The sequence below is a fragment of the Cupressus sempervirens genome, chromosome 1, assembly GCF_028749045.1.
Source record: "Cupressus sempervirens isolate cs-2001-9-10 chromosome 1, ASM2874904v1, whole genome shotgun sequence".
Lineage (NCBI taxonomy): Eukaryota > Viridiplantae > Streptophyta > Pinopsida > Cupressales > Cupressaceae > Cupressus > Cupressus sempervirens.
Window position 1 is genome coordinate 878,154,130 of NC_143118.1, and position 26,578 is coordinate 878,180,707.

A 26,578-nucleotide genomic window follows, 5' to 3' on the forward strand; every position below is an offset into this window, starting at 1 on the left:
TTTTCACCAAATGGTGCTCTGGTAAGATGCAAGATATGCGGGTGGTAAGGGTTTTCCATCTTTGCAGATATTCGGGAAGGCTTTCTCCACCTTTTTGCTTAGTGTGAACAAGATCAACTACAAATAGCTCCGTTTCAACAAGATGGGCATATTGGGCTACAAATGCCTCAAACAATTCAGCAAAGTTTTTAATTGTGCCATTTGGTATTCTATAAAACCATTCAAGAGCTGGTCCGACCAAGCTTTTGAGAAAGAGATGCAAGAGGAAGATGTCATTGTATGCCACTTCTTGGCAGTGCATGTAAAATTCTTTGATATGTGTGACAGGGTCTCATTTTCCTCTAAATTTGTCAAACTTGGGTGTCTCAAAATGCTTGGGAAATGGTGTCATGGTAATGGCTCTGTCAAATGGGTAAGGACACACATTTTCAAACTTGAAGGTTTTTGGATCATTTCCTTCTTGGATGTTCTTCAAAGCTGTCTTCATGGCTTCCCATTCTGCATTAATGGGTGATGGCTGGGGTGCCCCCAATGTAGGAGTGCCCTGAGGTAGGTATGTGCTAGATGGGGCAATGGAATATGGATTGATTTGAGGTATGGGCTAGTAGGGATTATACATTGCTTGGGAAACTAAATAGTGGATGATGGGTTGCTGAGGTGGAGGTGGCACATATTGCTGCATGTGTTGTGAGACTTGCTATTGGTATGAGATTTGGGATAGGGATTGAGGGATGTAGGCTAGCTATGGGATAAATGGATTGCTTTGTGGAGGTAAGGTATAAGATGGTTGTGAAGCTTGGGGAAAGGATCAGGGAGCTTGTCGAACTTGACTTTGGATTTGAGGAGTTTGACCAATATATGTGGGTTGTGCCTCCATTTGGGAAGGTATCTGCATGGCAAAAGAGGCCAAGTAATTGGTGGTTGGTGGTGGTGGATTTCCTCCTAGAAGTGGCATAGAAAAATAGTTAGCAATAGGAGGTAATGGATTAGTTGGTGGTGGAGGTGGTGGAAATTGAAAGCTTGGAAATGGAACTGATGGGGTTTGATAGCTTGGTGGCTAGATTTGAAAGCTTGGTAGAGTGGTGGCAGGAGATTGGGCCACTTGAGCACTTGAAAAAACATTGGTAGTAGCTTGTGGGGTTTGATAACTTTGTGGAGTGAGGGTAGTAGCTTATGGATTTGTGGCTGATGGCACTGAGCTCCAAGGACCTAGTGGAAATGATGGAATTGTGTTCTGACTGAGATAAACAAGCTGGGGGTGATGAAAGGTTGATTACTTGGCCCCATGGGTGGCATCCCATTTGTATATTGCTGAGGTTGGCCAAAGATGCTAGCACTAATTTAGGAGATGGGTGGATTTGGAAGGCTGGGTTGGGGAGCAGCAACAACAATAGTAAAGGGAGTTAATGGTGAGGTGTTTTGGGCAAAGATAGTTTGGAGTGGCGAGGTATGAACCAAGGATGGAGTGGTGGTGGTTGGATTGGCTTGCGGAATGGAGATTTCAACTTGGGTGGAGGATGGTATGTTTGGGTCTGTTGGATCATATGGGGTGGGTTGAGGCTCTTCTTTTGGCACATATTGAGAATAATTTGAATCATAAGAGCCTATTGGGAGTGGTAGTTTCTCAAACAGTGGTTGAGATGGTTCTGATAAGGGAGGAGGTCTTCCAAAGTCGAAGGCTCCTATGTTGTCTCTTCGAAAGTTAGCCATGATTATTTCTTTGTTCTTGTCTATAATGGCATTCACCAATACTGCATTTCCCGATTGGTTCATGAAAGCTTCAATGTCAATAGGTGATGGTATAGTGTTCTCTGGGCTGAAGGATGGTTGAGTGCTCAAGGGGAATTCTGTTGTTTGATCCAGATGATAGGGCTCCATTGTTTCCTTCTTCTTCTTGGCTAAGCAAGTGATGGTTGGCATGAAAATGCAGAATGCTTCCTAGGGATAAGATGCAACAAATGCTAATGGATGCAAAAGGGGAAGGCTTTTCTATGCAAATGATTTCCTAGGTTGAGGCAAAGCTATATGAAAAAACCTAAGGAGGATTGGGTTGGGGATATTAACTTCAAAGATATGTTGCCAAAGCATGAAAGGTTTTCTTTCCTATGTGCAAGCTTGGTGGTGATTGTGTTCAACTTAAGGATAGACTGATGATCCTTTAGGAAGAACACGAGATTGACCACTTGTGGATCCCAACCTTAAGCTCAAGGTGATGAGGGATAACAAGTGACAAAGCTAGATTACCCTAGACAAAGCTTTGTCAAAGGGATAACCTTGGTGAGATTGGTGGATTTGGAAGATGTTAGTAATGACAAACTTTTGGCAAGGTGACAACAATTTTAAAGGCTTGGATGTGAAGTTTTTGGATTACTGGCTAGATGGTTTAGTTCTAAATGAGATGGATGAGCTAAAATGCTTAAGGGGAGGACTAAAGATGGCTGGCTTACCTACAAGGATGACACTAAAGTGGAGCTTATGCAAGAAGATGTGGAGAAACAAGGGGGTCTAATCATAGAAATCATGCCTAGTTGGTAAGGCATAAGCAAGGTTAACTCCTAGATGTTTGTTAAGTTGGATAGTGCGATCTAACCAGGCATCTTGAAGGGCTTCATTGGTAGCTTTGTCTTCTGCTTTGTGGAGTTTGGAAATTTGAGGGCTTGGTGTTATTTCCTTTCTCTTGGCTGAAAGTTCTTGGTATGCCTAAGATGGCTTGAGTTTGGCTTTGTGAAACTTCTATTTGGGTTTGGGTTATTCTGACATGAATTCTTGAATCTACTTGGCTTTGAGAGATCTCGATTCTTTTACTTCAACTCGTTTGACTTCTAGAATAGGCAGTGACTATGCTAAGTGTGCCCTAAGCTAGGATCGACCAAGTTTGGAAAACATTCATTCAATAACTAAAAGATCAAGCAATAGATAGGAACAACTAGATAGAAGTTTTTGATTCTCAGAATGTGATACTTGTGCCAAGGAGTGTGTATGTTTTACAAATGTTTCGATTAGTCACTTCAAACACATTAACACCCTAGATGGTTGCCTGCAAGGCTGAAAATTGGTTTAGCTAGGGAGTCCTCGATATACCCAAGGTACGTGAGGCCCAAATCTATAGATGAAACCAAAAAGATGTCAGACAGCCAAGAGGAGCGATAACCCACTTCTCCTCTTTCACTTCTCAAGGGTATAAAGTTCCTTGAGGCTTAGCCCAAGTGACAAAATCTTGATTCCAAGAGATGTGTCTTTAGATTCACCTCTCGATCTTTATACTATGCCAGAACGCTGGAGTTGAGGTCATCCAAAGGGTGATGAAATCCCCAAGAAGGCCTCCTAAAACTTAAACAAAATTTTGGATCCTAATCTTATGCACCCAAGATGGCCTTGAAAGACGACAAGGGGAGAGAAGACTTGGATGATCTTGTGCTAAAAAACATGTTTGTTCTTTTATCAACTGAATCTTATGTGTGCTGATCTAGACTTTGCAAGCACTCATGTTTAAGATGCAAATGTTCAATTCCAACTTTGAAATGCGCCAACAAAGAAAAATTGATCGAAGAATGTGAACAAGAAGAAGAGTTAGGATCAAGAAGAAAGTAAACCCACGCGCTCGGAGGTCCTCCGCGTCAAGTATCGATTGATTTTTCTTTAAGGCATTCAAGATTGAGTGTGAGTTTGTTTTAAGCCCAAAATAAAAATGTGTAAAACTCAGTTTCAAGCGCGCACCTGGAGGCCCTCCATATCAAGATTTGTTCAATTTTTATGCCCAAATGAAGTGTTAGGGAGAGTAATGTGCATTCAAAAAATTTTCTAACTTAGAAAAACTAATAAAAACCCAAGTAAGTGGAGTTTGATTTTTATGGAGCACTTAACACCCTCTTAGGTGGACCCATCCCCATAGATGATGCTCAGATTGCAACCAATGGTTAAAATGATGGGTGATTAAAGAGGGTGAGTCCAACTACAAACTCACTCAAAGCGTCTTTATTATTTTTTTATAAGATTACAAAAATGTGGATTTATGTTCTTTTTATGCCCAAAAATTGAAGTGTGAGAGCAATGGTTAATTGATCATTTGTATTCAAGATTGAGTTTGTTTGTTTTCAGCATGCATTCCAAGAAAGATTGATTTTAATCCATGGCATTCAAGATTATGTTTGAGCAACATTCATTCAAAGAAAAATGTGTTTAAGAATGCAAGTTCATTTTAGCAACATACATTCAAAGACAAGTGTTTAAACATTCAAGTTCATTTTTTAAGCGTATTAAAACATGTAAGGAGAACCTGCAAGAAACATGGTTAGTGGTTTCATAGACGCTCCAACCTGCAAAGCTACAAAAGACAATTTGATTAGTCATCTAAAAATCTCAAAATTTGAAGTTTAACTATGGGAAAAATAAAATCAACTTTTTTTGTTCTTTTTCCTAGGCGTAAAAATGCTTAAAAAAACCTCTACTCTATGGAACCAACAAAAGTTAAAATTTGATTTATACTCTTTTAAAAAAAAAATAAAAATAAAAAGTGTAGGAACAGAGATGCTAAAACAAAAATGCAACAATAACAGGCGGAGACGCTAAACTGTAGAGACGCTGAACTGTGGAGATGCCAATCTACGAAGATGCCAATCTGCAGAGACGACCGAGAAAGAGGCGGAGACAACAGTTTAGTTTGGCAGCACGAAAAATAGGAAACAGGCAAAAATGTTGAACTGCAGAGACGACAGTTCAGTTTGGCGGTGGTAGAGATGATAGAAGATTAAAGGTGGTAGCAAAGACGCCAAACTTCAGAGATGACGGTTGAGGTTGCGGAGACGACAATTTACCAGGCACAGATGACAGTTCACTAGGTGCAGACGCCAATCTGTGGAGATGACACTGCGCGAACAGAACCGAAATGCACGGGTTTTTCCAAAAAAAATTGATTTTTTTAATTATTTTCGAGTTTTATAGGGTATGTCTTTCTCCCAAGTGCATCCTTTAACCTGCAAAAAAAAAGCAAAACACCCTACAACCCACTTAAACAACAACAAACGTTAGATGGTTAGTTTATAAGAACAAAATATAGGGTGAAATGGATGAATGCATGACCCATAGTGGGGTCCCACCGGGCGTGCCAAAATGTATACACTAATATGTTAGCAAGAGAACACTAATCTATTAAGAGAATAAAGCATTAACTAACAAAGATTAATATAAGATATAAGATAGACAAAAGAGGAACTCCTAATTAAGAATGTGAGCCAAATGAATGGACTCTCCCAATAGGAATTAGCTCTTTGCTTTGTAGATGAGTCTAAGTAAAGGATTGGTATGTATGCTCAAACTTACTTTATGTTTCAATGGTGGGGATGAGTAATGGCAAATTGATAGCTTTGTGAGCTCTCAATTTGGCATTATAAGTTTATGGTTGATGGCTTTTGGTTTCTCAAACTAGCATTATAACTTTAGCTCAAAGATTGTGATGAAATGACTTGGGAGGGGATTCAATTTATAGGGTAAGGGCTTGAGGGTTTGAGGGTTAAGATGCAAAGATGGAGAAAAGCTCATGGAGGGCTTAGATTGCATGAGAGGAGAGCACATGGATTGTGCTTCCTTACAGCCAATCAGAGAGTGACACATATCACAGGGTGAGTGGATGGAGGAAAGGGCAAGGATGAGTCAACAAAGGAGGCTCAAGGCCTTAAAGACCCTCATAAATGGCTTGTAAGAGCAATGAATGAGTTTGTAAGAGTCTTTATGACATTGTAAGAGCATTCATGGCTGGGTGGTTGGGATATTTTGGAGGGAGTTGAGATTGTTGACTTTGCTTGGCTTAGGAAAGTCTTAAGCTTGCTTAAAGAATGTGACAAGGTTAGGGGGGAGATTAGAAGTGATTTAGGATTTAGATTAGGGATGTTAGAGATATGCAAGTGGATGACATTCAATGAGGGTGGGTCAGTTAGTAGCTAAGCTTGGTTAGTATGGGTGGATGGGGTGGATTAGGCTAAAAAGGGGGTTTAGGGATAGGCTTAGGGTTCAGATAAATACAGTTTATTTATCTCATAGGTTTGGTTTGAGGAGATATTTATTAAAACATTTTAAATAAACATGAGGATTGATATTTAACTTTAGTTAAATATTTTGAGTTGAGATTAGTGGTAGAAAATGATAGGATTAGCCTTTAATCGAAATTAAAGAAGGATTAGAGGATTTTGGAAGAGGTTAGTGATCTTAAGAAAATTGGCCAAGTTTTGGGCAAAAAATAAATTAAATATTTATTTTGGGATTTTTGGTCAATTTATTAATTAAATAATTAATAAATAAAGAAAATAATGTTTAAATAATATTTAAATATTTTTGGGAGGGATTCCTTAATTAAATATTTTTAATTAAGACAAAGGGATTTAATGGCATAAAAATAAATAAATAAATTAAATAATTAATTAATTAATAAATGATGATGTTATCAGGAACTTTTTCAAAAAATAAAAATACTTTATGTTCTAAAGGATTTTAGGTGTCTACACCCAGAATTCAAAATTAATTGCAAAAGTATGAAAACAGTAACTGACCAACTTTGATGGATTCAAAACCTAGTGAAATGGACTCAAAACGACTCAAAATCTAAAACATAAGTTTTTGGATATGGACACTAGACACTCCCAAAGTGAAAAGTCACAAAACATTTCTGGGTGCGAGATATTCAATGGTAAACACAACTTCCTATCACTGTTTGACACTTAGGTGAAAAATATAGAAATGACAATTACTAAAAATGAGACTTTCATGAATCAATTTATCATCATGGAACACTTAAATGTACTGAATGGAGGGTGTTAGAAACATTAAACACCTTAGGGGCCTCAAAGGTACAACTGGGTACATATGCATTTATGGGCATTTATAGGGCTCAATTTGACTCAAAATTTCAAATAGAAGCTCAAAATAGGGCTACAATTTTGAGCACCAACACTTTGGATTGCATGCAACATCCCTTCTTTTCTTTTCCTTGTAGTTTGGATATGGTTTTCTGCTAGACATCTTATGCCTCCTAGTTATATTTTATTATGATGATGGATCAAGAAGTGTGAGTGTCCTATTCTACTTATGCCTACTAGTTATATTTTTATTATGATGAATTTATATCTTTAGATTTGTGAGAGTCCTCATGACATGGAGCCACTTCTAAGGATAAGGGAGAATGAAGAGGGGATGGAGTAGTTCTCATAATAGTGCATGAAGGTTGTAAATTATTACTCTTAGTAGCACAGGAAATATTTATAGCTAAGTGGAAATTACCTTGAATTTCTTTCAAAGGTAGCCCTTGAAGGTATGCATAGTCATGTAGAAAGCATTAGGTTTTTTATTTGATGGAGGTATGTTGAAAAGATAATAAGATGTAGGAAGTTCATGCATGTTGGAAGAAGTGAAGGTGTCAAGAAGACCATCACTAGACATAGGTTCATCCATATAATCTTGCTTAAGAGAAGTGTCATTATCACACAAGTCATTGGAGTTTTTTAGTTCCAAATACCTTGTCATTGATAAGATCTTATACTTTATGATTCAAATATATGAAATATTCTATTTTATGACCTTTTTGTCTATGATAACTACAAAAGCAATCATCTCTCCACCATGGAAGTTTGATTTTAGGTTCATAAGGTCTAGATTTGTTTGATAAAGTGATGAACTCATTATCAATAAGTATTTGCAAGATGGCATCATAAGAATCTTCTAGGGAAGTAAAAGTTATCTCCAAAGTATGCCTAGGATCTTCATTTCTATCATGCGCTTAGTGAGATGAAGGTAAGAAAGATTGTTTGTTTCTCATAGTTCCTTGTATCAAGTGTATAGATATTGAAATTATTTAGTGGAATGAAGGAGTTCATGATCATCTAGATTTGGTTTAGGTTTGGTAGAAGAAGGTTTAAATCCCATAGCGATAGATAGAAAATCAAGCACGAAGGATAATAAAGGAAGCTAATAAAGCAACACAAGATAACTTGATGTCCAAACTAGAGACATAGAGTGTTCACTTGCCAACGTAGAAAAGACAAAGTAAAGTGACTTGTCAAGAGAGGTGTCCAAGAAACTCACAACACTAGTGACTCAAGTCAAGAGCTAGGAAAGATTCCCAATAGCCAAATAGATAGATAAGTAAAAACAAGTGAACAAATCTCCCAATCAAAAGTGTAATCAAGAGATCAAGGTAACCATTTTAACAAAAGAGGGTCCTAGAAAGATGACATAGAATAAGAGGGTAGAAATTACCAAGCATGGTAAAACTAAGGATTATTTTAAGAAATTTCAAGCACTAGAGACATAAAATCAAAGTAAAATGATGAAACTCCCCTTAGCAAGAAACAAAAGCAAATGTTTGCACTTGATGTTTTGACTTGGTTGAAAAAGTTTGATAATAGTTGATAGCATAACAAGCTTGATATTCAAAAGAAAGTTTTTTTCAAGAAAGATAGCAACACGTGGAATAATCTTCAATTAATTATGAAAGTGATAGAGAAACATTGAATATTACAAGAATACCCGAGGTCTAAACAGGAAAGCCCTAAAACTACCATCATGTGTATGTTCAAAATATTTCCATAGGTCTAGCACATTTGAGAACACATCAAGAAATATCTACCTAAAGGACACAGTTCATTACTCAATACCTTGGCCCAAAACTTGATGTTCCATTTCCTTACACAAAGTGGTTTCCCACAATAGATATTGGCCTTTTCATAGATGGGTTACCCACATCTAAAGGAACACATATGCTGAGTCAAATCTTGGGGTGATCTAGGTAGTCCACTAGGACCAATCCTTGCACCAAGATATTTAATAGGAAATAAGAGTAGCCTCTATCCTAGGTTCTTAGTAAGGGATTTTGTTCATAGAACTCCTCCTACTCCTAATATAGTACACCTTATCATATGATGAGTAACAAATGTTGTGGCCATAAGAATACATTAAGCATTCTCATCTAGTGATTTCATCATGGTCACAATCCCACAAGTACTATGTCTACCAAGGTTTTGTGACCTTGATATCCTTGATTTTATAGTGGGTTGGAAGAGTTGGGTTCACTTTTCCCCACTTTGGTCATTCCTCTTGATCTCTCAAGAGAAAGCCCAATAAAGGATTCTAGACTAAACAAAGATGAGTAACACCAAGAGCTAAAGTTACAAGGTTTTTCACCAGTGCAATCCAAGCTCCTAATTCTTCCTCGAGAAATGCCAATAAAATTTATGTACCCCTTACACCACCTTGGTATATCAAATGGGTCAAGATTTATGATTCACTTAAAGGTGAAGAGCATACCCTCCCACCAAGTGACAAACTTTAGTAAAGCAAGTAATTATGTGCCTATGCAGAAATGAAATCTAGCTTAAACTAGACAAGCACAATAGAAACATGAAAGCATGAAATGTAAATTAAAAAAAAAACAATTAGCTAGGGAAGCACTACAAACAAATGTCAGTGGCCCCTTTACCAAGTAGGGTCTTTGACATGTGTTCTTTTAATGAACAATTTAGCAAGTAGTTTAGGCAACCCTACAAAATAATCAAGTTAGGGAATCAAAACTAAGCAAGACCTGCAACACAAAGTGGTTAGTTACCTCAAAATTCTAAGTTTTCTTCCATTCAAGCATATGCAAACTAATCACAAATGCTCTCTTTTTTACTTTTTTTCTTTTGACATAGTGAACAAGATCTGATTTGTTTATTACTATTTAGTCTCCAACACTAGAAATGAAAAAAAAAAACACTTGCCAAAACCAAAAAGCTTTCCAAAAATGCAATAAACTAATAAATATCTCTTCATTTGTGCCCTAGGGACCCATTTTCCCAAAACATACCAGGTTTTTCAAATCGAGTTATTGAGCCCTAATATGAGCTCCAAATCCAAAACACAAAGAACTAACCCCCTATGGAATTCAAAGACCTTTCCAAAAAAAGAATATGCTTAAAAAAAATTGCTGATTTGCAACCAAAAATGATATTTTATTAAAAATAATGAAAAATGTATAATAGATGCAACTCAAATTAAAACAATTAGAAAATTGGGCTAAGACATCTTAAATGCATCCCCAACCTTAAATTTTTTTTATAGCCAAACTGTAAGAGGTTTGAAAGATATGACCCAATCTATGAAAAATAGGGTTTTGGTGTTCAAACCAAGCTGCACAAGGGTTAGCCTTAAAACCAAATGGAAAACCTATAAAACTACTTGATGAGATCCAATAAGTTCTTGCAAAATACTAGAAATGATAATGTAACCAAAATTCAATTAATAAAATGGAGCTAGAAATTTGGTTCTAGCCCCATAGTGGGTGCCAAAAAAGTGTGCATTAAATGTGTCACACTTCTATAAACCATTATTCTTGAGAATGCCCATGAAGAAGATCATCTCAAGAGGCAGATTATAGCTCTCTATCTATGACATGCAAAGGATATGAGATGGTGGCTCTCAAATGAACCATAGCTATGAAACCCTTGCAAGGTGCACCATAGAATGAGAGATTAACAGAGTAAAGGCAATCAGTGCCAATATCCAAGAATCCTCAAATTGGTATGTAATGCAAATGCAAAGTAAACTAAATGAGATGCAAAATGAGAGCTAACAAGTATGGAAGATTACAAAACCCCTATTTAGAGTAGGTGAGATAATCTAAAGCATAAAGGAAAAACTAAACTAAAGATGCCATGATGCAAGAATGAGAAAGAAAATATGAGATGAAAATGCAAGAGTCCTCCAAGTCCTTCAAAGCTCCAAAAGGCACCAAGAAAACCTACAACATGACAATATCATGAGAGACTAATATTTTTAAATGAGTAGATAGCCCTCCCTTTTAAAGAAAAATGGATGATAGAGATTAAAAGGCATAATCAAGGGAGGAGAATGCATCTTAAGTGATCCATGTGCACAAGCATCTCAACCAAACACAATCAACAATTGACTTTTGGGAGGGTTTGAAATATGTGGAGGAGAATTAAACTTGTTGTAAAAAAAAAGATTCCTCTGACATAGAAATTTGTGCATTCATGTGTAAACCAAAATGTAGTTTTCTCTTATTTTAAAAATAGGAATAATCCTTTATGTGTGTACACTTATGATAAGTGGGAAGTGAGGATTTTTATTTAATTAAAAGGGAGAAAGTTTTTTTCGTCTAATAAAAGACTTAGGATAAAGTGGTCAAATCATAGGTGATAATTGAATACATATATTTTTTGACGATTTGATCAAAGATAAGCAATCAATAAATTATGCAAAAATGCTAGAAAGGGGGCCGATAGTCTAGATGACCATTTTTGGATGGTTACAATTTCTCCTTATTGACTAATGTGTGATCAATCTAGGAACACATTACATCAAATAATAAAGAAGCCAAGCAAGCGATAAAGAGATCTGACTCTAAAGAATAAAGTGTACAGATATAATAGATCTTCAATGCATAATTTGTTAGTGGAAGTATTGAACACTAAGGGAGGGAAGGAGGGAGGGAGAGAGAGTGGGAGAGAGAGAGGGGGGGGGGGAGAGAGAGAGAGAGAGAGAGAGAGAGAGAGAGAGAGAGAGAGAGAGAGAGAGAGAGAGAGAGAGAGAGAGAGAGAGAGAGAGTAACAAAACTCTAGACAAGTACTAATATGTTGAGAAAAAAAAGTAGATGTTACTCTTCCATATCCTATATCTTTCCCACCTCCTAAGTATGATGAAGATATCACTTCCACTATCTTCATTGACCTTATTGAAAATTGTGAGAAACTCACTATGCCTATGTTATGCAAAGAAACTTGTCAAGATAAAAATATGTCCTCACCCTCTTGTTATACATCTCCATATCCACTTAAAATTTACATTCAAGCTTCAAATACTCCTATCAAAGCTACTCGTGAGTCTATTGATGGCCTTGTCCATATTGCTCACTCTAAAGATGTTGATATCCTTATCCACTATCCCTTTTCATCTTCTAAATATATCCTTGGTCCTTATCAATCTAAGCTAAATTATTAAAGCCTTAAATCCATATTGAGACCTTATGTTCCTTCATCTCCTAAATTTTCCACTTCTATCTCTCCTACTGTAACTCAAGATCAACAAAGACATTCATACTTGAAAAATATCAATCCGCTCAACCATCTAAACTAGTCATATCAGCCTTATCCATCCATAATTCCTAAGTCTTTTGGAAGCAATTTGAATGTTCAACACAAGAAATATAGGAATCAATTTACAAATGAAGATCACTATGTCCTATCTAATCGACATGTGAATACAAAGAAAGAACAATTATTTAAGAGACGACAAAGGTCCATTGTCCAAAGAGAGAAATCAAAGAAAACATGGGTTCGTAAACCCATTATTGAAGAACTATATTCTAAAATATCCAAAGGAAAATCTAAAGCTATGTCAATTCCCAAGTATCTCTTGAAAGACTTGAATATTGAACATAAATCTAAGTTGATATTTAAGCTTCCAAAGGCTTCCAATCCATTTTCTTCCAAATGTCTTCCTCAAAATCTTCTGAAGGATTACACTTTATCTTCTTCTAAAATTCTTCTACCACCTCATACATCTAAACCTTAATCTATTTCCTCCATCATTCCAAAACCCTCAAAGGTGTGTGTCGATGTTGATCTTGCCCACTTTGTCACCTACCCTTATGCAATTTTTTCAAAGCTACACTCACCTACTATCCATACTCCTACAATCCTTTCAAGGCATGAACTCTTATCCTACATATACTATTTCTACTCCCTTCCATGACCTTATCAACATTTTTTAGTATACCTTTCTATGGTCTTGGCTTATTATGACTTATCCTTCCTATAGGAGAACTATCCAAATTGAAAAAGATTGAGCTATTTCTAAAAAATAAAAATTCTATGGTGAAAACCACTTCTTGTGGCTCCTTAGATAAGTATCATGATGAAAACCTGGTAAATAGGTGTCATGCATAATTCTTCCATCATCTATCTATTCCCTTTTCTTTCTTTGATCTTAACAATATTGAGTTATCCTTGCATATTGGCTATCTTGTCCAGTAGCTTACCTATTGTGCTTTCTCATTCACTCATAGCCTTCATACCAACCTTCATTCTTATTTCTCTATTCCATTTCTATCCTATCTTGTCAACCTCTTGGTCTTGATCACACAAAGAAAACATGTTTCTTATAGGCCTCTTGACATGTAAACTCTTTTAGATTACACATTTTCATGTTATCTTGCTTATTGTCTTCCATTGCTTGTCATATATTCTATCTCTATTATTGGCTTAACTTCTTATTCTACATGCTATCATTCTGATTGCTTCCATTGGTTATCCAAAACTTGCTTCATATGGCTATCTTTGCCTACTTGGGTACTCTTGAGGAGTTAGCCCTTGAGGATCACTTTCACTTCCTTCATTCTTTCTTGTGTATCCATCTTATCCACTTGGTTTATACTCTATATTCTACATCTTGCTAGACAATGGAACAAAATGATGTGATCCTTCTTGGGAACCAAAAATCCCTAAATCATTCAAAAAATTAATATATGATGCTGAAAAAAACCTAAAAATATAAAAATGTCTTGAAAAAATGATCGTCTTAGTGAAAACCTAGCAATAGGTGCTTTGATGCATCACCCAAAAAATTTTAAAAATACAAAAATACAAAACAATTATAAAAATTGTTGAATTTTTTTTCCAAGTGGTGAAAACCTAGAAATAGGTGCTACTTGAGACCTTGACACCTATGTCTAACAGTCTCACTTCACACTCATTCATTTCATAGTGCATTTCTTGGCTTAGAATTGACTATTGTCCTTGTCTAGGGGGCATGCCTGCTTAGCTTATCAAGGTCTCATTGTGTGTTAGGGTTTCTTTGGCAACTCATTTAAAATAGTATTTCTCAAAACTTTTCCCTTTGACATCAAGTGTTTGTCAACACTTTTTAGATATCTTACCTATAGTCTAGGATGCTAAAATACTTCTCACTATCATATGTGAGTCCTAAAGAAATGGTCATGTGCCATACACACATGCACTTAAACATTCAACTTGTTGAGATATGATGAACTTTATCTTCTTTGTGTGCTATCTACAATAATTTATTTGTTGAGTGTTCCCTCCCTAATAGTGTTTTGAGGATGTCATGGATTAGAAGACTAGGGCCATGGAGAATTTTTTCTTGTGTTATGCTTGTATGAATACTTTGTTAGTCTAAGGTGTTGAGAGCCTCTGCACTTGTCCTACTTGACAATTTGGGCCTACAAGGTATCATCCTCATCTATTTTTGCAAGACCACACTTGGGGGTTACCTTGGTGCTTATATCTTAATATAGGTGTAATCTTGCTATAATAAAGTTAGGGAATCTAACTGCATTAGCCATCTTGACCTACATGTCTCTGATGCTTAGGTTGGATTCCCACATACCTATATGATATAGATCATATTAATATTCTCATAGTTATACTAGAGAGCATTGTATGATCTTTTGATGTCCCTAATAGTGCTCAATGATGAAATTAGAGTTTAATTGTTTTGCATCCTTATAGGTTCATTCTACCTTAGTCTTGCATTTTGCATAAGGAGAGAGCTCTCTCTTCATCTTTCACAAACATGTTAGCTAACTATGTTCATCTCTTATCGCTCTTTCTCTTAACCATATCTTTCATTCTTTGTCGATCATGTCCACTTTCTTGCCTCTTTGATAGATTTCATCACAAGGGGTTAATTTGATCATCGTATCTAATCTATCCAAGTATCACATTTTCAAAACATGAGTCTACATCATAAATGTGAGAGCTAAAACTATCTATGAGAGGGGTCCATGAGCATATAACCATAAACATGAACACTAAGCATATATAAACATGAGCATGAAGAAAAAATCACATGGAAATGAAAAAACAAGTATTGAAACATCCATCACATGAGCACAAGATGAGACAAGAACATAATAATGATCAATTGAATCCAGTATCTCACATATATATATATATATATCAAAGTGAATCAAAGAGTACATGTACATGTGAGATGAAAAATCTAGATAAATGTCTCAAAATACATATATACATCAAAAAGTGTCACAAAGACATTAACCTAGACCTACTCCTAGACCTAAGACTAACTCCTGTCCTCTTGAGTAGATAGTGGTCATGGTGGAGGAGCCTATCTCCTATTGGTGGTTGTACCACACCCTTTGATTGCCCTACTTTTTAAAAATAATTGGGGAGTCCCTATCCTGGCGATATGACACCCCTATATGTAGCATAATAATAAGTTTCTTCTACTCCATGGTGCTCAAACTCTTGCCTCAATACATCTTGCTCCTTACAGAGCTCCTCACTCTGTACCCACTCATCAATGAGTTACTAGTCTCACATGGCAATGGTGATCCATGTCACCTAAACCTTTGCCTCTAAGTCTTGAATATGAGAATCTTGAGCATCCTCCCCATCTCCTTCTATTGTAGCTCTTCCATCTCCACCCTCCTTTGCCTCAATGGTCACTCCTTTTCCTCCTCCTCCCTCATAGCTTGGGCCCACTTTTGTCTCCCCACAGTCCCTCAAAAATTGCTCGCCACCTCCATCTATCTCTTACCTTTGCCTCCACCTCCTTTGACATCTCCACCATCATCTCCCTATCCTTCCACCTTAGAAAGTGAATTTGGTCGCATAAACCATGGAAAGAGATGCCTCTGCATCTCATAGAGATAGGTTGGATCAGCCACTACATCTACCAAATTAGGACAATAGTCCCATAGCTCTCACATGAATGCAGTTGTATCTCTCAATGATGTCTGATGGTCTAAATAAGGAAGCTAAATCTAATCCTCTTCTTCATAGAAGTGGGCATATTTGGTGGTCTCAAAAGAAATCACCTACCTCTAACCAAACTACCTTTGTACTTGACTAATCACAAAGCACTCAACTATATCTGAGAACCTCTTGACAAGTAGCCTTCTATAATGCATGTACTCGAGCTCCTAGGAATCTACCCATCTTGCACACTATAGGTACATTCTCTAAACAAAGGATGTAAACTCATCAAATAAGTAACATCCCCACTAGGTGTCTTGGGGATGAACCTTCTATATCTATATATGAATGGGTGGCTTTTCTCTCATGGCTTCACTCATGGTCATATCACTACTATTTGCTCCCATGCCCATATCTGGGCCAAAACTGTACTACAATCCCATGTCCTCCCATCTTGGTAAATAATCTTGTTGAGCTCATGATACACGTTAGCAAGGATGACATGTCTACATACCATTCTTTGGGGCTGCCCAATCAAGTTTTCCACCAATTGGTGCCAACCTAGAGAGAAGCCCTTCTGGCCCATGTCAATGACAAGAGCCTAGGATACCAATGAATACACGAGATAGGATAAAGGATATTGATCCATCCAATACTCATCTATGAGTCTCTCTCAACTAAGGTGGTGGTCTAAAATAGTCACATCCTTGAAATTTTTTTGAATTGCCAATCTCCTCTGTATTGGGGTACGATCGTAATAAACCTGTGATACATAAAATCTCACTTCAATACTCCTCATATGGAAATCTAAAACCTAAAAAGATAAATCTCATGACATATCTATCATACTTATAGGATCTTCATGACATGGCATGCATAGGATGCAATACAGATTGTCGAGGGTGATCATAGCCTCACCAGTGGGCAAATGAATAGTGTTATCCTCATTGTGCCACCGCTTGGCTAATGCTGTCAATAACTCATGGTTTTCCTAAATATGGGGCATGCACATCAACCAACTAAATCACATGCTCTCTACTACAACCTTCTCATCATCATCTAGATGATAGATGACATGTAATCACATTACCTTGTGTGCTCTGATCAACAATGTTGGGAAAAATATCTGCATAATCAAGTCAAGAAATAACAAAACATCAATATCAACTATAGTAGATAAAGTGACATCATAAATAGATAAACACAATAGAAAAAATAACCACATGCTCAAAATTTTCCTCTAAACATTAAAAAATGCGCAAAATCTAACCGTGTGATACTTCTTATAACATATGGGTGATACATTTTACTAACATAGTATTGTGCAATACTTTTTATATTATGTGTCTGATACTTCTTTCTAGGGTGATATTTTGCATGATGTCGTGTGAGATTTGGGTGCATCACACTTTTTGGTCATTAGTAGTATCACACAATACTTATCAAAGTAGGTGTGCAATACTTTTTTAGTATTACATGGTATTTCACCCAAAAGACAAAAAAACCACAAAAATGTTCTAAAAAGGCATTAAATGATCCAAAAAGCATGGAATTTTTGAAACCATACCAGAGCCTCATAGTTTGCATAGGTTGGCTGTGCAATCAACTATGCTCAAAATAGTGTTTGTGGGTTGAAATGCTTGCTAAAGCCATCGTTCTCTCTCACACCTCAAAATCTCTCAAATTCACAAAAGACAAAATGAATTGAAAATTATCCTTGGACCCCTTATATAGTCCTTCAACCATAAAATTCTACAAAAATTACACCCCTAGCTAATTTTGACGTTCTGGATCCATTTTTGGGGTCGAAATCAAAATCAAAGTTCATCTTGATGATCAAAATTGAATTTTAAAATTATGCCTTCTTCTATGCAGTTAGCTAACCTCTTGAGATCTAATATTTGAATCTTCATTGGGACATCTTCATTTTCTCATGTATTCATCATTTCTACACTTCTGACCCACTTCAATTCACATCTTTTTCTTCTAGATCATCTTTATACTTGATTTGAGCTAATTTTCATGTTTTATCTTTCTTGGTCAACTCTAGTCAAATAGAGCATTCTATCATTTCCTTATGATCACTCTTTTGTTTTAATCACATCTTTGTCATCATGAACCTTACTCTATCTTGATTTAATCATATCTTGCTCATTTTTTTTATTTCCTTTTCCTGATTCTGATTTTCATCTCGAGGGAGCATAAATATTCTATCATTGCTTGCTTGTTATAGCTATCTATTTCCCAAGATCATATGCTTGACCTTTCCATTTTCTCTCAATATATCTACTTTTCTTGATGTTAGTACTCTTTTTAAGTTCAAATATCACTTCTCTCTCCTAGTGTTTGGTACTATTGCTATTAGGTTGTACATTCTAGACTCTCTATCTTGCTCAATATTTTGTTCTTCAAAATCAAATCTCTTTATTTATTGTTGCCTACTTGGCTTCTTTATTCTATGACATAATGTTTTCCCAGATCGATCACACATTAGAGAAAGAGGGGAAAATGTAATCACCTAAATATGGTCATCTAAACTATTAGCCCCTTTCTCATCTTTTTGGCTAAATTATTTAATCATTTGCCTAGGCTAAATTGCTAAAAATATATTTATTTGATATATCCTATAGTTTGACTATAATATCCTAAGTCCATATTTGATTTAAAGAAAATGTTCCCTTTTGATTAAATAAAAGACACCATTCTTCTAACCTGCTCAATGTGCACACAAAGTCTATTTCCTATTTACAAATTAAAAGAAAAGACTTTGTCTCACATGAAAAGTCAACTCTCTCTCTGTGGTTGACATGATCTTGCACATGGATCATCCTAAAAGTTAATCCCCACCCTTGATCCCTCATTTATGGATCTTGATCTCAATCATTCATACACCTTTAAAAGAGAGAGAGAGCTCCCTCTCTAAGGATCCCTCTTTTGAGCTATTGTTATGGTGCAAGTTTACTTACAAGTTTTCTTGGAGCATCTTGTGGAGAAATTCTATCTTCTTGTCTCATTATTTTCATACTCATTCTAGAATAGTTCATTTTAAATAGTGTAGTTTCCTTTAGCAATAGAATATATCACATAGCTTAATTAACATGGTTGTAATACTCTCATTTATTTATCTTAGTTGCATACAAGTGCATCTCATCCTAGTGTAGTTCATCTTTACATTGCATGTTTGAGATTCTTTGCCACTAGAACTCTTTCCCTTGTCTAAATAATCTTCCATTTTTAATGGTTTACTACCAAGGGTTGCATTCCCAAGGTTCAGTTGAGAGCCCTCTTTGTTCTTATTTGTATGCCTCTTGCACTCCATGACTAGGGAACTCTAAATAACCATTCAAGCTTTCCAATCTATGGAATACCTTGGATAGAATGGTTTAGAGAAGTGCACAATTTTGGTGTACAGTATGGTGTGCATCATTGTTGAGGATGATGTTGGAGTGAGATTTGATCATGTTGAGGAAGGTGCCAGACATAGAGTGATGTATGCTTGGATAAGCTCATTGTCTTTGAATACTCAAGTTGGTTTGAGAGAAGTTGAGGATGATTACCACTTGGAAGAGGCCCAACTTGTAGTCAACATTATTGTAGTGTTTTTTTTCTCTTTCATGTATTTAATTACATTTTAATGGAGTTGCTTGTGATTGGTGTGATTGGTTCTTTCTTAAGTCTCTACTATGGTAAATCCATTTGGTGATAGTTTCTTATCTTGGACCCTTATTTGGGTGGATTTTTTTAGCATGAGGGTTGTATATTCTCATTTTGTGTGGATGGGGTGTGTTTACTAACTATTGTATTTAGAGTTTTCTTCTCTTGCATGATTCCACATTTATTTTGGGATTTATATTCCCTTGTATTTGAAGCCTCTAGTTTTGGGTATTGGTTAAGGCTATGATTTTGGATGGTCCTTTTACTTTGTTGTTCTAGGCATGTTTCCTATTGTTACTCCTTGGCTTTGAAGGTTTCTCTTTAATGATGGAAAAATATTCTAGGTGTGGGCCCTCTCTAGTTTGGTGATGGGTCTCTTTCCACTTGCCAAGGGTTTCTCAAGTCATCTTTCCATAGTGATCGATTTCTCATTGGGTCCCCACCATGGCTATATATTTTCTTATATGAGATTAGGGGATTATTGGTGGTAATGATCCCATTATTTTTGGTTGTGTAGAGTTATGTGAGCTTTTCTGGTTTTGGTGTTCCCTTGAATTTTGATTTTTGATTTTCTAATTGTGGCTGTTTGGTGGTGACTAAAGATGTGGTAGGTTGTGCTATGGTTGATAGAAAAGTGTTGATGAAACCCTTGGATTGCTTTATATGTTAGGATTAGCGAGACATAAATAAAAATTCCATACAAATATAATCAATATCAAAAAATAAGAAATCACACCTAAGAGAACACAAGACACAAAGGTTTAATGTAGCTTATCCAGTTCCTCAGCTACATCCACCAAAAAGAGAGTCCAATATTCTTGTTATCCAATGATTACAACCTAATTAAAATCCATAATCCCATACAACTCAATATTTTTACAAGAAGCTACAATGTCATCATATATAATAAAATCCCTAACTCTAAGTCTTTTTATACAAGATTATGTAGCTTAAAAAATTAGTTCTAGAATAATCCGACCAATAGAAAAATATAACTCTTAGGCCCCTTGACCCCTAGAACTTGAGGGAAATGCCCCCAAACACCTATGGTAAAATTTGGAGGGAAACCAAGCTAAATAAAGTGTGGAAATATTAACCTCAATGTCTGCTTAGGTTCCACATCACAACAATCTACCACTTGGAGACTGATCAAACTTCACAAAAAAAACCTCCCACTTGGAGAATGATCATAGCACAACTAAGATTGTAGCTCCTACTGGAATGTAAACCTCCCTAGACTCTATTTTTTTTTTATTCTATTCAGTCTAGAAGACCAATCAAAATTGAAGAGGAGTTCATCTCCTCCCTTGTCACTACTTTTGTAAACACATATACTGGATTATCATCTGTATGTATCTTTTCTAGCTTTAACTGTCCATCATCCAAAATTGATTGAATGAAATGGTACTACAACTATATGTTATTTATCTTTGAATGTAGAGATTAGTTCTTCATAAGATGAATGGCATTATGGCTATCTGTAAATAAATATTTATTCTTTTGTGTGTGTCTCAATTCTTCCATGAATAACTAAAGCCATATTATCTCTTTGGTTTCCTCTATAATAGAAACATACTCAATCTATATTGTGGACAAGGTTAACTTTAGTGGTGAATATTTTCCAATTGGTGAATTTCACTCATCGATGAATGTCAATTTGACAAAAAAATCTGCATAGGTGGTATGACACATCACCCCAAATTTACCAAAAATGGGTTACACCCCCGAACCCATGACCATAGGATTTATACCATCATATCTCCTTTCAAAATGAAATAGCCAATCATAAATATTTTTTGCACATAAAAAATTAACCACATTTGCCTATGAGTTCTAAAATAGAAATTTTTAACAACCTCAATTCACCCTTAGTTTTAAAAGAAAAATAGGAGAGCGAGGACATTTTCCCCATACATATGTAGACACATATCACACACTAATTTAATTTTTCTAACTATATTATGCAAGGCCATATAATGGATGAACCATATTCACCTTGCAAATTTTACAAAACCTATCTTTATTACATAGGCTTCACTAAATATTTTGTATGCATTATAATCTTGTTGTGAAATTTGCCAAAAAAGAGCGATATAAATACATTCATAGATCAGTACATTATCTGAATTCCAATCAATAGTGAAGTCTCAATTTCTCAAATTGTCGAGATCATTTTGGGTGATTCGCAAGTGTGATGACTACAATTTAGGAAAAGATGAGTAACTCAGACTCCAATCTATTTGTTCTCTATAATTTAAGGTCATTATTATTTAATAGATACAAGTTAGATTGTTAGCGATTAGATATCAACTGGGAGTAGTGACTAGTACCATTGAGTCATGCAGTAACTAGGGAGACCTAGGACATCTATATTTTATAGTGTAGGTCATACAACCAATGAATAGTATATAGATAAATATATGTAATAGACTATAGTTGATTGTCACTTTTTGAAAAATCATAATTTTATGGAAACCTATATTTCTTGGGAGATGTTGAATATGAACAAGGGTAAGAGTCCTATATGTGGTGGAAGTCAAGAAAGGCCAAACAAGCACACGTTTAGAGCCTTTTCATCATGGATTAGTGGCTAAAATCAGGAAGCTACAACATCACAAGTATATTTACAAGATTCCCAACCACTACCACTAGTATATATTAAAGAAGTTCACAAACCTAATATCTCTTATCACGATGAAATTCTTAGGTAAATACCCAAAGTAGCCAAGATCTTTAGGTCAATACCTAGAATAGCCAGAATAATATAATAGTCTTGGATGAGAATTCCAAAGATGGTGATGGTGCATGACTAAGGAAATACAATGCAAAAATTGATGCAAAATTTTAAAAAAAAAGATCAAAATTGGGATCTATGGATGAGGAATTTTCAAATAGAATGGGTCTCAAAGTATCCATTCATTGAACCTATATGCAATCCAAAAGAAGGTGAGCTTCCAATAGAATGAAAATGTATGATATGCACAAGGATAAATAAACAAGAAAAAAATTTGCAACTAAAAATTGACACCATTGAAAAGCATATGGGTAAAGTTTATGCGAAGAAAATCATAGATGGAGTGGAAAAGTCAGTGACAAGATGGAAAACCAAGGAGGAATGTCAACATGTTAATAATGTAGAAATCTTAGAATTTCAGGAGAAAATATAGATTAAGCTTACTGAAGTAAAAGGCTCCATTGAATCTTTTCTTGGAAAAGAAATGGAAGTTGAAGAAATGGGTAAAGTTCTTTAGTTAAGTGTTATTTTTTATATTTTGAGAAAAGGGTGTACCATGATAGACTACCCATCATTGAGTGGTTTATTACACTTTTTGAAAGTTCATTATTATTTGACAAGTCACTAGTCAGTAAATAATGGATGGGAGTTGGCAAGTTGTCTTGTTGAGGTAGAAAAGAAAAATATTAAAGAGTCAAATTTCATTGCATTATATTTAAATGAGGCGACAACAATAAACAATACTTCATAGGTATGTGTGCATGTTTATACTATACAAAATTTTGTCTGTTGAACCAATCTACTAATTATTATTAAAATGAAAGATAATTCGACAATGAAAAACATATTTGAACTAGTAAAGAGTTCTTGAATTGAATATGGAGGTATAGATGAAATGAAGATTGCCCAAAAGTTGATGTGTGTTGGAGCATATGGAGCTTTAGTAATTCAAGGCCACCAGAATGAATCTAACTTTTGGAATTATCAGCAACTTTCAAAAAATATACGGAGTTGAATTTTTAATCAAAGAGATCTATAGGAACTTTTGTTGAAGTCCTAAATAATTCACGGAATTTCAATAGTTTTCCGAGGGACTAACTAATGGAAGAAAGATTCTTAAGGATAAAAATACCAGATGGATCTATTTAGATAGACCAGCTCACTGATTTTTTTCTCAATATCCATTGTTGCTTGGTACAATGGAGTCAACTCATGATGATCAAGGTGGTCATGTGAGGCCTCGCCCCAACCCGTCGTAGCATAGTTGATACTTTATTATTTTGATACTCATGACTCGATATGTCGAGACACTATCAGATATACTGAACATTATTGTGCTATTGTATGTTGTATGATGTATTACTTTCAGATATTTGATTTCATTATTTAATGTTTTATGAACATGTAAATTGATGAAGTAGTGTAGAAAGTGAATGCAGAATTAACATTTTGATTATGCAATTTTTATGATTTAGTATATGAGTAGAATGAGATTAACAATTGATTATTTGAAAATGGATGTTTTAATTTACATGATTTCCCTGATATGTTATATACATATATGCATGTGAACTTCTTGAGCTACTAATGTGTGCAACGAGTGTGCAGGATATTTTAGCTGAGAAATCTAATGGAGAAATGAAATTGAACCCTATGTGCCATTGTGAAAACTCTGTTGTTCATATTTTAATTGTATCATGAGATGTATGAATGTATCATTCTTTAATTAGTGAATGTTAATGTTTTGTAATAGTGTTTTTATAGTGTCGCTTGACACTCGTGAATTATATATGCATTCCTGAATGCTAGTAGGGTTAACCGAGTAACCTAGAGATCTAAGTCAGACTAAGTTAATGACCTTTTTGCTAATCAGTTTATAATCAAGATTAATTATCTCTAATTTGGATTAGTGTTTAATCTACTTTTTGGAGGTTGTTAGATAGTCCTAAGTTATCTAGCATTTGTTAGGTCTCTAATTAATCCCTTAGGCCTAAATTCATGAAATCTAAGTACCCAAGGGGTATGAGTATGGGGTGGGGGAATTTTCCACATCCCTAGCCCCTTTTGTTGACTTTTATGGTCACTCAAAAACCCAATTTTTGCTTTGTTGCAAAAATTGATTGATTTCATCATGAGTTGAATGACCTTAACTCCACCTTGAGGTTAGCCTTAGGTCTAGTTGTATTAGAAGCCTCTAGAACTTTTGGGCAAGTGGGGGAGTTATTGCTTTGAGAGGTGGTTGATTTTAGGATATTATTTAGAGGTAGTTTTGAGAGCGTTTTGGTTGTTCACCCAACCTCTAGTTTTAGAGGGATTTTTAGAATTAAAGGGAAGGAGAGGAAAGCAAGCTCATCTCAAACTTGTTCATTTGCCATAACCTTTTTTTTTTTTAAGGTAGGAATACTTTACCTCATTTTGGTTTCATGTTTCAGTTTCATTGTTTATGTATGTGTGTGTGTGTGTGTGTGTGTGTGTGTGTTGGGAGGGATTGAAAACATGTTTTCTTAAATGTCTTTCCTTTGTGTTTTGTTTTGAATTTTGAAGTTTTTTTTTAATGGTTGTTTTGGCATTACTCACCCTTGGGTAGGGTAGAAGTGGTCATTTTTGGGGGAAGGTCTTCAGTTGGACTCCAACAGTATAGAGTCTCTTCTCAAGATGAGAAGAGGGAGAGAGGGTAGGGTGTTATGGGCCCCTACCTATCAGCACAAATCATGTATGAGTTTTGGCATGTAAGAATGGAAGAACAAAATTTCTTGAGTTATAGCCCCGATAGGGCATCTATTTTGGTGTTGTGTCTAACATCTCTTGTTGGAAAAATCCACCTTCTCCCTAGTTTGGTTCAATGTTGGATATGTTGTGAAACCTGGTATGGGAATGAATGTTTAATTTTTTCGTTATGTTATGATTGGTTGTCTCCTAGTTAGTATTTGTTCTCTCCATGATCACCATGTTGTATTGTAGAATTCGAAATGGATCCCTTGTTAAGGGCCAAGAAGGAAATTCAACTTGTTATTGAATTCAGTTATGTTGAGGAGATTTCTCCTCAAGATTGAAATCCTATGTAAAATGTATTTAAATTTGTTATTGAAATGGCAACGATGTTGGGTTTTCTTCTTGGTCCTTTCCTGGCGGAGCCTTTGAATTAGGTTGTTTAATGAAGAAAAAAAAAGAGTTTGAGTAATATTCTTGCATATGAGTTGCTCCTTTAATTTCAGTTATATTTCTGTGCATATCGAAATAGGGATAAAAACAATGTTTTACTCTTCCTATGGTAATTTTATGTTTTCAAAATCTCACTCATTTGATTTATGTCAATTAGATTAATTATATTTTTTTTTTTTGTATAGTTTGGCATTCTATAATCTAATATGAAAAAAAAAATATATTCATTGTGTAATATTAAAAAAAAATGCTCTTCTTGAATATTTATGTTTTACTTTTAGTCCTAGATGAACTAAAAATATATATAGGACACAAAGAAAATTATCTCCCTTTGGTAAATTTAAATTAGTAAAAACAAAAAATATATATATAAACCCCCTATATATATAGGGGGTTTATATATATATATTGTTTTTACTAATATATATATATATATATATATATATATATTGCATTGGAAAATTTCACACTTAGAAGAAAAAAATTATGCCTTGGAAATTTTTTTGTATCCTATAGCCTAAAGTCTTTGAATTTTGTATGGAAGGAGATTAATTATTTCTCTTCAACTGAGAATCTTGAAGGATTCTCTAATTATTCCTTTTAGCTTTACAAAGAATTCATTTTATTAAAAAAAAAAAACAAAAAAAAAAAAAAAAATTAATTAACAAATGGAAATATAAATATCTAACTCCTTTTATCCTATGCCTCACCAACTAAACCTTGCATTAACTTCCTCCCTATCCCCTAGGCATCAGACCTGAAATGATGGTGAGGAAATTGTGTGCAAGTTGTTTTAAAAAAAAAAAAAATTAAAAAAACTTCATCTTACCTCCTTTCCTCCTTATTTCCTTTCATGGCAAGCGTACCATTCCTTCCACTTTATTAAGCCTACCATTCCTTCCACTTGATTAAGCCTGCATACTTTTTTGACTTGGGTGGCATGAGGTTGAAATGTTTAAAGTTTTAAAACATTTTAATTTTTTTTTCCTAGTTTTGAAAAGTGACGTGGGCAGTTAGGAAAGAGGATTGGATTTTAGAATGTATGAAATGACATTTAATTTATTATTTGGTTTAGGTTAGGTTGTAGTTTAATTAACGTTTTTTTTTTTTAATGTAAGTTAGTTTAAGTTTTGATATTATATTAGCATTAGTTGTTTTTTTTAAAAAGTGACGTTAGATTAAATATTAATTTAGGAATAGTGTTTTTTTTTAAAAATTTAGTGTTAGTTAAGTTATTAGTAATAATTTAGTTTAGATTATTAAGTAGTTTAAATTTAAAGTTTTCTTTTTAAAAGATAGTTAAGTTATG